This window comes from Stegostoma tigrinum, chromosome 6 (genome assembly GCF_030684315.1).
Source record: "Stegostoma tigrinum isolate sSteTig4 chromosome 6, sSteTig4.hap1, whole genome shotgun sequence".
Classification (NCBI taxonomy): domain Eukaryota; kingdom Metazoa; phylum Chordata; class Chondrichthyes; order Orectolobiformes; family Stegostomatidae; genus Stegostoma; species Stegostoma tigrinum.
The window spans coordinates 81,383,687-81,396,849 of NC_081359.1; the positions used below are offsets into that span (position 1 = coordinate 81,383,687).

Here is a 13,163-nt window from a genome sequence, read left to right on the forward strand (position 1 = left end):
GATTTATTTAAGGAACACTACAACCCCAAGCAACATCTAATTCTGAGATGCTATTGTTTTTACTCAGCAATTTGAGAACCAGGGGAATCCTTATCAGGATTTTAATCGAGGTTAAAACAACTAGAGGCAGATGACTTTGGTTTGACTGTAATGAGATGCTGAGAGACTGACCCCACATACCAACCAATGATGTAACCATGAAAAAGCGCCTACCAGCTGAAACCCAACTGGACTTCAAACAGGCACCACAACTGACTTTATCTTTGGAAAATGTGGCAAGTGCAGCATATGAGTGGTAGTGTATTCCGATGGAAGTGGACACCCTTGCCAGTATGACTAAGCTAACACATACTCTGGGGAACACCACTTGAGAGCAAGCAATTACATAGGCACATGCAGGACATATGCTGAACAGAGGGACTCTAGGTCAGCTCACAGCAAAACCTCAAAACAAAGCCAACCCTCAGTGAAACAGTTAAAATTTTCATCAGAATCTGGGCCGACAAGCGATTATAGTTGCTGCCAGCGTGTCCTACTCGACCTAAACTGAATGAGAGAATTCATAGGCTGGTATCTAGCAGAGTGTACCCTGGAAAGTCCGTCTACATCTGGTTTGGAATAACTGAGTTGCTTAGCAACATCCAAATCAGAACTAATGAAAATAAATGTCTGGTCAAATGGTCATCTGGTTCTAATGGAGGTCAATACCATCACAGCCAATTCAGTGATCACAGAACCAATCTCTAACAATATTTGCTCCGGACTCCAACCCTTCAATTCCTGTAAGACCTCGGCTAGACTGAGAACCTTACTGGTGAAGCTTCACAGATTGAGAGTACAACTTCAGTTCCAATCTCTCATGAGAAGCAGCTGGTTCAGTTACCACTAATTGTAGTAAAACACTCCGGGCCCAAGCTTGATGAGGGGGAATTGATTGAGAGAGGTTCACCTAGATTGGTCTAACATTTTTCAGTTAGAAAATGGCTGCTTGAGTGAAGTCCTAAATAAATACATGGAAGTCTTTCAAGAAGGTCTAGAGACTATCAAAAGAGACAAATCCACCTTGCATTTTGACCAGAAAGCAATTCCATGATTCTGCAAGGTCTGCCTCATAAGACCATGAGACATAGGAGTGGAAGTAAGGCCATTCAGCCCATCAAGTCCACTCCGCCATTTAAATCATAGCTAATGGGCATTTCAACACCACTTCCCTGCACTCTCCCCTGTAGCCCTTGATTCCTTTTGAGATCAAGAATTTGTCAATCTCTGCCTTGAAGGCATCCAACGTCCCGGCCTCCACTGCACTCTGCGGCAATGAATTCCACAAGCCCGCCACTCTCTGGCTGAAGAAATGTCATCTCATTTCAGTTTTAAATTTACCCCCTCTAATTTTAAGGCTGTGCCCACGGGCCCTAGTCTCCCCGCCAAACGGAAACAACTTCCCAGCGTCCACCCCTTAGAAACTTACAAGATAATGTATGGTTTATATAAGATCTCCCCTCAACCTTCTAAACTCTAATGAGTACAATCCCAGGATCCTTAGCCTGTGATCACTGAATTGGCTGTGATGGTATTGACCTCCATTGGAACCAGATGACCATTTGACCAGACATTTATTTTCATTAGTTCTGATTTGGATGTTGCTAAGCATCATACGTTAAACCTACCATTCCAGGGATCATCCGTGTGAATCTCCGCTGGACACGCTCCAGGGCTAGTATGTCCTTCCTGAGGTGTGGGGCCCAAAATTGGACACAGTATTCTAAATGGGGCCTAACTAGAGCCTTATAAAGCCTCAGAAGCACATCGCTGCCATTTGTCTTACGGGCAAAAGTACAGGCAGAAATCAGAAGGCTGGAAATCAAAGGAATCACCAAACCAGTCCAGTCTGTGAATGGGCAGCACTGGTTGTATTGATTTTGAATCCCAACAGATCAGTTCACGTTTATGGGGATTTCAGACAAATGCTAGCAGCTAAGTAAATATCCATTCCCTCACATTGAGGATTTATATGCAAAGCCAGCGGGTGGAGGGGGTGGGGGTGGGTGGGTGCTGTCCATCGCAACGCTGGACATGAGCCACGTGTACTCTCAATTCCCAGAAGTATGCTACAATTAATACCCATAAGGGTTTGTACGTTTATATGAGACTGCAATTTGTCGTTTCATCAGCCTATTAAAATTTTTCAGCAGATGATGGAGAACATTTTGAGAAGTCAGGTTGCTATTTATCTAGATGATATGCTAATTTGATTTTGGTTTGACTTGATTTGGTTTGATTTACTGTAGTCACATGCACCTAAGTACAATGAAAAGCTTTGTACAGTACAGGCAGATCATAGCAAACAAGAACATACAGGTCATAGAGTGCTGAGACAGGGCCAGGCATACAAGGATATAACTGCACAGGGGGTGCTCAAAGCAAGATCAACATTACTTGAAGTTAGACAGTCCATTCAGCAGTCTAATAATAGCGGGAAGAAAGCTGTTCTTGATCTTGATGGTACATGTGTTCAAGCTTCTGTATCTTCTGCCTAATGGAAGAGGTTGTTCAAGAGCAATACCAGGGTGGGAGGGGTCTTTGATGATATTGGCAGCATTTCAATGGCAACAACAAATGTAAATGGAGTTGATGGCTTCTGTGACGGTTTAGGCTGTGCATACAACCTTCTGTTGTTTCTTCTGGTCCTGGGCAAAGTAGTTGCCATACCAGGCTGTTATGCACCCAGATAGTATGTTTCCTATGGTGCGTCTGTAAAAGTTGGTGAGGGTCCTTATGGCCATGCAAACTTTCCTAATAACAGGGAAGATCAATAAGGAGCACTTAGAGAACTTGGACATAGTCCTCAGATGGTTCTCGCAGGTGGGCGAATGCTTCAGAAAAGAAAATGTGTGTTCCAGGTTCTCTAAGTGACCTACCTGGACTACAGATTTGATTAGACCTGTTGGAAGATAAAGCAAGGGTGATCAAAGGTGCGTCAGCTCTGATGTTTGTACCAGAGTTTAGGTCTTTCCTTGGGATAGTGAATTATTACGGAAAGTTCATACGTAACCTGGCCTCCAGTCTGGCACCTTTTTAGGAAAATGAAGTCGATCAAACTCCTCTGACAATTAAACCAAAACACAAGCTCCAATTTGTTATGACGGGAGTAGCGATTCCCTTCCAATAATTACCCCAGAAACACCCTGAGAAGCTTGCTTTTCCCCTTGTAATTTGCATGCGCCGGCATCTCCAGGCACTGCAATCCAGCCAACCCCGCCCACAGCTGACGCCGACATCACTCCGCCCACATTCACAGCCAGCAACCCCAGAGGAGACAGCCACACTGAGCCCTGCCGAATTTTCACCATCACCCCAGACCTCCCCCTGATGGAAGACGAATGGTCAGTCCTCAGCAAGGGGCTCACCTTTGTCCCCCTCTACCCACACATCAATGAGTACCAGTCACGTCTGGACATCAAGCAGTTTTTCCACCACCTCCGCCTCCGTGCTTCCACCTATCTTTTCTTCTATCCATCTTTGGTTCACCTCCCCCTTTCTCCCTATTTATTTCAGAATCATCTCTCCATTTCCTTTTTCTGATGAAGGGTCTAGGCCTGAAACGTCAGCTTTTGTGCTCCTGAGATGCTGCTTGGCCTGCTGTGTTCATCCAGCTCCACACTTCGTTGTCTCAGATTCTCCAGCATCTGCAGTTCCCATTATCTCGGTTATATGTAGACTATGCAGATCCTTACATGGGCTTAACATTCTTAGTTATTCTAGCTGCCCACTCAAAGTGGTTGCATAAGCATAGAGTTCATTTGTCAAGCACAGGAATGATGATAGAATGACTGAGCACATCTTTTGCAATACACGGACTCCTGGAAGTGTTTGTCATAGATAATGGGACATTGATTACTAGCAGAGAGTTTGAGTAGCAGTCCATTCAGCTGATACTGGGAATGGAAGGACTGTAGTATGTGGAGAGATTGGGTCTATCATAGTCATAGTCATACAGAATGGAAACAGACCCTTCAGTCCACGCTGCCCAACCCAATCACAATCCCAAACTAAATTAGTCTCACCTGCCGACTCATGCTCCTTCAAACCTTTCCTACTCATGCACCTATCTAAATGTTTTTTTAAATGTTGTCATTGTACCTGCGTCTACCACTGCTGTCCTCACTAGATTTTAAAAGAATGAAAGGGGATCTGATTGAAAAGTATAAAATGCTAATAGGGCTCTTCACACTAGACTGAGGGAGGATATTTCCCCTGGTTTGAGTCTAGAACCAGGGGTCAGTTCTAGAACATGGAGTTGGCCATGTAAAACTGAGATGAGGAAACATTTTCTCACTCAGAGGATGTTCATCTTGTTGAATATGCCATAACAGAATACTGTGGAGAACAGATCACAGAGTACATTCAAGAAAGAGATTAAATAGATATTAAATAATTTAAATATTAAAGGCATCAATGGGTACAGAGAGAAACTATAACGTGATAGTTGCATTCTTGTGTGACCTTGTGCTATAGAAAATCATGTAATAGAAAATCACTTTTGAAAATCACATTATAGGGAAATAGCTATAGAAAATCGCTATGCTGTACAGTAGAAAGTTTGTGTTATCTAAACAGTATCCACTATTCGTCAATCACATTGCAGCCAATTCACATGAATCAAAGATAATAAAATGTGAGGCTGGACGAACACAGCAGGCCAAGCAGCATCTCAGGAGCACAAAAGCTGACGTTTCGGGCCTAGACCCTTCATCAGAGAGGGGGATGGGGGGAGGGAACTGGAATAAATAGGGAGAGAGGGGGAGGCGGACCGAAGATGGAGAGTAAAGAAGATAGGTGGAGAGAGTGTAGGTGGGGAGGTAGGGAGGGGATAGGTCAGTCCAGGGAAGACGGACAGGTCAAGGAGGTGGGATGAGGTTAGTAGGTAGCGGGGGGTGCGGCTTGGGGTGGGAGGAAGGGATGGATGAGAGGAAGAACAGGTTAGGGAGGCAGAGACAGGTTGGACTGGTTTTGGGATGCAGTGGGTGGGGGGGAAGAGCTGGGCTGGTTGTGTGGTGCAGTGGGGGGAGGGGACGAACTGGGCTGGTTGAGGGATGCAGTAGGGGAAGGGGAGATTTTGAAACTGGTGAAGTCCACATTGATACCATATGGCTGCAGGGTTCCCAGGCGGAATATGAGTTGCTGTTCCCTTCCACCCCAACCTTCAGTTCACCTGGGCCATCTCCAGCACATCCCTCACCTTCCTGGACCTCTCAGTCTCCATCTCAGGCAACCAGCTTGTAACTGATGTCCATTTCAAGCCCACCGACTCCCACAGCTACCTAGAATACACCTCCTCCCACCCACCCTCCTGCAAAAATTCCATCCCCTATTCCCAATTCCTCCGCCTCCGCCGCATCTGCTCCCACGACAAGACATTCCACTCCCGCACATCCCAGATGTCCAAGTTCTTTAAGGACCGCAACTTTCCCCCCACGGTGATCGAGAACGCCCTTGACCGCGTCTCCCGCATTTCCCGCGACACATCCCTCACACCCCGCCCCCGCCACAACCGCCCCAAGAGGATCCCCCTCGTTCTCACACACCACCCTACCAACCTCCGGATACAACGCATTATCCTCCGACACTTCCGCCATTTACAATCCGACCCCACCACCCAAGACATTTTTCCATCCCCTCCCCTGTCTGCTTTCCGGAGAGACCACTCTCTCCGTGACTCCCTTGTTCGCTCCACACTGCCCTCCAACCCCACCACACCCGGCACCTTCCCCTGCAACCGCAGGAAATGCTACACTTGTCTCCACACCTCCTCCCTCACCCCCATCCCAGGCCCCAAGATGACATTCCACATCAAGCAGAGGTTCACCTGCACATCTGCCAATGTGGTATACTGCATCCACTGTACCCGGTGCGGCTTCCTCTACATTGGGGAAACCAAGCGGAGGCTTGGGGACCGCTTTGCAGAACACCTCCGCTCAGTTCGCAAAAAACAACTGCACCACCCAGTCGCAAACCATTTCCACTCCCCCTCCCATTCTCTTGATGACATGTCCATCATGGGCCTCCTGCACTGCCACAATGATGCCACCCGAAGGTTGCAGGAACAGCAACTCATATTCCGCCTGGGAACCCTGCAGCCATATGGTATCAATGTGGACTTCACCAGTTTCAAAATCTCCCCTTCCCCTACTGCATCCCTCAACCAGCCCAGTTCGTCCCCTCCCCCCACTGCACCACACAACCAGCCCAGCTCTTCCCCCCCACCCACTGCATCCCAAAACCAGTCCAACCTGTCTCTGCCTCCCTAACCTGTTCTTCCTCTCATCCATCCCTTCCTCCCACCCCAAGCCGCACCCCCCGCTACCTACTAACCTCATCCCACCTCCTTGACCTGTCCGTCTTCCCTGGACTGACCTATCCCCTCCCTACCTCCCCACCTACACTCTCTCCACCTATCTTCTTTACTCTCCATCTTCGGTCCGCCTCCCCCTCTCTCCCTATTTATTCCAGTTCCCTCCCCCCATCCCCCTCTCTGATGAAGGGTCTAGGCCCGAAACGTCAGCTTTTGTGCTCCTGAGATGCTGCTTGGCCTGCTGTGTTCGTCCAGCCTCACATTTTATTATCTTGGAATCTCCAGCATCTGCAGTTCCCATTATCTCACATGAATCAAACACATGTTAAAGCAGAAATACCTGTCTGGCATTGAGATGGAGGATCAACCCTGATCATACAGAATGGTGGAGTGGGCTTAAAGGGTTGAATGGCCTATTCCCACTCCTAGTTTCTATGTAGCTATGAGGAAGAAGTCATGTGGTGTATTTGGGACAATATCCTAGAGCAATATTCAAGGCTGAGGTAGACAGTAAGAGACTCAAGAATTCCGGGGAAAATGCTTAGAAGTGGAGTTACGAGTTATAAACTCAGCAACAATTACATTGAATAGTGGAACAGACTTTATGGGCTGAATGGCCTACTTCTTCTCCTGTGTGTTATGCTCTTATGCCTTGTTCTTTTTCTCTAAAAAGGTTGTGTAGTGAAGAAAGGCAATTGTAGATTTCCTAGCCCATGAGATTCATATAAGACTGCAATCCACACGCAAAGTCAAATGAAGTGTACTAGATATGAAAACAGAGAGAGTAAAACATCTGGTTTCTTATGCATGACCAAAGGGCAGAGTAAGTAGAGAACCTGGATAACACAGCATTTTTTCAAGGCAGAATGGGATGGGTTGACATGTCGACCTCCTCTATCTGCTGCAAGTCATTATGTCCTTCAGAATCACATTATATCTCTTTCATCAAAATGCAAGTGTCCAAATACAAAGGTTTTCAATTCTGTGGGCTTCATGATTTTATGATAATAAAACAGATCCCAGGAAAGTCAATATGTCAAAAGCTAGATGGGTGATCTTCTGCACCCTAACACCTCCATTCAAATTTACACATATTTGAATAATTTACATTGATATATATTTGACCAGTTCTGTACTGTAGATGGAGTAGTTGTTCTCTTTATGGGTCATGCCTGAGACTACAAGACATTTAAAAAATTCTGCTACTTAACAATGCAATAAGCCAAAATGTACTGAAATTTGTCAGTGCTTAATAATGTATTGGCTAAAATACATTAAATCCTTGTTGGTTGTGTTACAAGGGCAAGAAATTAATAGTGTTTATATTTTAAAATACCTTCATATGAGGCAGGTTTTGATCAAGAGATCTTCTTAATTTATTTCTAGAGAGAAGCATAGTTTTGATTAAAAGATAGATTTGTCCAGAGTAGACTCATTAATCATCTGCCCTCACTGCAATCATTCCTGCTTGACAGTCCCATCACAAATAACAAATTAGACAGTGAGAAGAAAAATAGACTACAAAAATAGCTAATTTACATTTGGAATTGCAGTACAGTGGAAACATTAGTAAATAATAAATGGCAGCCTGGACACACATCTGCTTGACTTTTCTCTCCAAGATTTGTTTCTTTTTCCTCATCACTGAGTATGTATGAAGTACTTTTGGTACCCGTTGTATTTTCTTATACTCACACTGGAATTCGAGAGGGGAAGTTATGGGCATTGGTTGTTCTATTTATATATAGATCTTGTTGTCATTTTTACCATAATTGAAAAAAAAATTCAGGGAAAAAATAATGAAATTATTATATTTGGTATATTCAGATACTTATAAATTTATTACCACTGCCAAATAATTTATGAAAGTTCATAACAACTGTATTACTGATGCAGAAGCAGGGCCAATATTTTGAAAATAATGTAACACATTTGCTACCCTCCAATTCTTGAGTGTTTCTGAATTTTGAAAATTCAGGGGTAGTCATTCCACTAACTCAGCACCAACATATTGCTGACCCCTCAACTGGTGAATCAGCCTTCCTCAAATGTTAAATACCAATTGGAAGATGCATTGAGGATGGCAAAGGCAAAAAATGTGGGTGGTAGTCTTCGACATCTACAAAGAATGGCTCAGTAGCACCAATACCAACCAAACTGCCGAGCTCTAAAGGACATATCTGCTTGACTGTGCCTGCGGCAAATGTTGAGGAACCAGTATGAACATAAATCTGCTTGACTTCATCCTACCAATCTACCTGAAACAGATGGATCTGTCCCTAGAAAAGAGTGACCATTTGCAGTCTGTCTTCACATTGTCAGTATCGCATTCTGTAGCAGTGCCACCTTGCTAAATAGGACAGACTTCAAACTTTCTAGCAACTTAAGCTGAGGCACTGAACAGTGGCCCCAGCTGAATTGTATTTGACCACAATTTGTAATCTCATGATTCATGATTCTCACTCTACGATTGTCATCGAGCCTTGAGACCAACCGTAGTTCAATGAGTGCAGAGGACATGCCAGAAGAAGCATCAGTCATATAGAAAAGAAAGATGTCAGTCCAGTACAACAGTAGACAACAGTTTGCCAAACAGCATAAACAACATGCTATTGATAAAATTAAACAATCCCACATTGATGGATCAAATCTAAAGGCAGCAGTCCTACCACTTCAAGTTACAAATGGTGCTAGACAACTAAATAACTCACTGGAGGAACAGTCGTCACAAATGTCCCCATTCAAGTAATCCCAGCCAATAAAAATATTTTAATATTTTAGCCTACGTTTTCCTGATACCAAAATGGTCTTCCATTTGAATTTCGTGAGCCACATGTCAAATTTTGTTTCACATGGATCACTGCCAAAACCTCTGGTTGGTATTTGAGATGGTTTTTATTTTCGCATTAATGCTTTGACCCTTATATAATAAACTCAGGTCTTGGTTCTGATTCAGTTTCTAAGTACGTTGTCTGATGCCATTGCCACACCCTATTTTAAACGTTCATGCAGTTTTTTTTATTTATACATGGGATGTGGGTGTTGCCATTGAGACAGCATTTGTTGTTTATCCCTAATTGAGATTGAACCTCGTCACTTACCAAGCCATCTCAAAGAGAATTAAGAGTCAAACATATTGCTGGCTCTGGAGTCACATGTAGGTAAAAACAGGTAAGGATGGCAGGTTTCTTCACCCAATGAGCTTTAATGAACTAGATGGGTTTTATGACAACCGGCACATACTTGCCATCAGACAAGCTTTTACCTCCAAATTTTTGTTGAATTCAATTTTTGCCATCTGCCATGTTGGGAATCAAATCCATGTACCAAGAACATCAGTCTTAGACTCTGCATTACTATATGAGTGACATTGCTGCGATGCCACCACCTCCCTGTCAGCCCAGACAAGACATTATAGCTGCCTGTTTACTGCTTTTGTAGTTCCATGAGGTTCAGCACAGCCATTCTCTGTTTACCACTTTTGGTGTTCCTTGTCCTATAATCATCAACATCCCTTTACCAAATGTGCTAAAGCCTGCACTTCAACAATAAACACTACTTTCCTATGTTTGCTAAAGCCTGCACTTCAGCCTGATGCTGCCCTGTTTCCCGTATGCCAGGTGTTTCTTGGAGACAGCCTGCCTTCCGCCACTGCTATACATTTAATGCATTTCTAAGAGCGATAATGCAAGTGAATGGAAGCATCATTTGTAGCCATGTTGCTGAAAAAATTAAGCATCAATTATTTATCTACTGAAGTGGACGAAGGCGGGTTGTCACCGCGTATATGCTTGCATTTTGCTGTGAGGCACCTGGAGCTTCAAGTTTGTCAATGGAGTATAAATTAACTGGGAATACAAAGTTAATTCCAGCAACTGAAGTTTTCTGAGATGGAATACATACAGATAAAGCTTCTCAACATCGACTGAAGAAATTATTTACCTGTCTTCTGATGAGAGAACTTAATCACTGAAGTTTAACTGAACAGTGCGAAATAGACTTTCACTTCTTCCCCTGATTGAGTTCACCTACTCCAATTCTTCTGGCCATCTCTGGGAGTGGAAAGTGCTATGTTTCTGTTTCTTATTGTCCAAACCAAAATAGTCCAGCACTTCAGTATCGAGAACCATGGGAAAGACCAACATTGGATGCAGTGTTCCAGATGTGGGCAATCTAAGGCTTTATATAAAAGAAAAGATAATATTTGTTTAAATATTCCTAAATGCAGTTTTAAGTTTGTAGTCAACCTGCACAATTATATCAATTCTGGGGTTTTGACATAGAAAAGCAGAGGGAAATTGTATGCAGACCACAAATACACCATTGTTGCAAGCTTTTTAAATAATTCTGGTGGAAGCTAAGTATTATTGCCTTGTATTGTTCTTTGTTGACACATATGAGTCATTCTGGGGTCTTGTAGCACAATGAAAGTGTTGGAAACTCTGGAGCAGGAAGTCTGAACTTAAGTCTCAACTGCCAAGGAGGTGCGTCATAACATATCCAAACAGGTTGTTTTAAAGAAAAAAGGAATTCTATTGTCATATTAACATCATTTACTGCACATCTTTGGTTTTTTTTACCAGATACTTATGTGCGGTGTACTGAAATAGGAAAAAATTACTGTCGAAGTAGTTATGTTCGATTACTTACCATATCTGGTTGTAAAAAGACTTCTGTAGAAGATACAAAAACAGAAGTTGCTGGAAAAGCTCAGCAGGTCTACCAGTGTCGGTGGAGAAAAATCAGTTCACCTTTTGGGTCCAGTGACCGTTCCTCAGAAGAAGGTTCCACCGGTTTGACGGAAGGGTCACTGTACCTGAAACGTTAGCTCTAATCTTTCTTCACAAATGGTGGCAGACCAGCTGAGCTTTTCCAGCAACTTCTGTCTTTGTTCCAGATTTACAGCTTCCACAGTTCTTTCAATTTTTCTGTGGAAGATATCCTAGATTTTAGTCAGATTACAGAGCATAAATTAAGAAGGTTGTCATTAAAACATGGGGCAAAATTTTCTGTCCCCATAGAGTAGCATGAGAATGCAGGAAAGTTAGGGAAAATACAACAAAAATGAAAAACCAGATTCTTTGTGTCAAGAGAAAGAAATCCAATTTTCCCCTCGAGTTTAAATGATGGAGTCAGAATCTTGCTAATGAATGGCAATTACCTTATTTTCATGGATTTGCATCTCATTATTAACCAAATTTACCTAATTTCTCTGCAGGTCCCAATTCTCCTGTCTTTCCCAAGAAACTAGAAGGCAACATTTCCTACCTTGAAAGTCAGAGGTTACATGGTGGCAGCTCATGCTTCCTCCTTCATCCCTTCAGACAACGCTGTCTTCACCATGCCATCACTGCATGCTCATTGGATACTGTTCTCATTCACTTTAATCCATGTAATGGGCATCAGCGAGCCATCAACTTCCACACATCATCATGACAGCTTACACACCACTTCACCCCTTCAGAACTTCAGTTTGGAGTTCAGGACTTAATTTATGGCCAAGTCACCCTGCACAAAGGGACATAAAAGCATTTCATGCATTTATGTAGGATGCATCTTGTGACTGTTAGATTACTTCTTCAATGCTCACTCAGGTTACGCTTACTTAGAGACTGTCAGTTTGGACTAGTGTTTCGCCTGCAAAGTTTTTGAGCACACAAGCTCTTACAGACTTCCAGCTTCTGAAATTTTCACACAGTTGGAGAGGTACATTGTTCTGTTCTCTGAACCATGAGAAGCAGTCAAGGTGGCGGACAGGGTGATGTACAAAAATGTGCTACATGAAAGTCATAACTAGAAAATGTTCTAGCATTCTATATAGCAAACACACAAACAACCAAATGACGATGTCTGAAAATCAATGCACAGTAGTGCTTAGTAGAGTAAAGGGGTTATGGTCAGTCAGTCAGTGCTACCAATCAAAGAGCATCTCATTCTTGTCCAGAGGTTTGGCCACAGTCACTCTGGCACTTGGTCCAACCCAGAGTCTGGGGATCTATGTCCTTGCAATCTGGCAATTGGGCCACAGTCAGTTCCTCAGGTTCTCCAATGCAGCTAGTCCAAGGATTTCAGGTGCATCAGTCAGGGTGTTGCAGAGATATTAACTAGAGTCTTGCAAAGTCAGTCCAGGTATTGGGCTGTAGTCACCCTGCGGGTTTGGCTGTCGATAGTCAGGGGATTTATTAAGGCCGGTCTGTTAAATCCTAGCAGAGTAAGAAGTTCTAGTCTTGTGTTGGTGTTCACTTTACTGGGATCTGAAGGAATGATTACAATGAAAGAGATCAATTGGGCACATTAGAAGTTATATAAAGGAACTGAGTAGAAATGTGGTTGGCGGAGTTGGAAATCTTATTGGGGGGACACAGACAAAAACACAATTGAGCACATGAAGGATAGTAGTTTCCTGCTGTTTTTTAGACAGGGCCTGCTATCAGTCACAAGGACACAGACTTGAAACCTTGCCATATTCAATGCAAAGTCAGTTGTGCAATAACATAACAAAATGGCCATCATCCCATGGAGGAGAAACAGAGCATGTTATTGCGTTTTTCTCTTTGAGTTTGAGGCCCTGCTAGGGGCAGTTATATTAATTGCATATCCAATGATTCAATAATGCCATCTGGCTTCAAATTACAATCCATTGGCAAATCATTCTTTTTACAACATTGGACGTAAACTTTATGGCATCATGCAATTATGACTATTGCACAATTTGTATTAATTACCTGTTTCCATGTCAGACAAGTTATTTTAATCAAAAACTACAAGTTTCACCTGATTTTGACATTTCCGAATCACATACCTGATTCTA

The 13,163-nt window shown here is 43.3% G+C and overlaps 1 long non-coding RNA gene across 1 annotated transcript in view; it reads left to right on the forward strand.

Moving 5' to 3' along the window:
- LOC125453049 (uncharacterized) overlaps positions 1–12,802 on the forward strand; it is a 32,166-nt gene extending 19,364 nt beyond the window's left edge. The window contains exon 2 of the long non-coding RNA XR_007247674.1: positions 11,571–12,802. This is a non-coding gene — a long non-coding RNA (uncharacterized LOC125453049). The remainder of the gene's footprint in view (positions 1–11,570) is intronic.
- Positions 12,803–13,163: the final 361 nt, after the last annotated feature.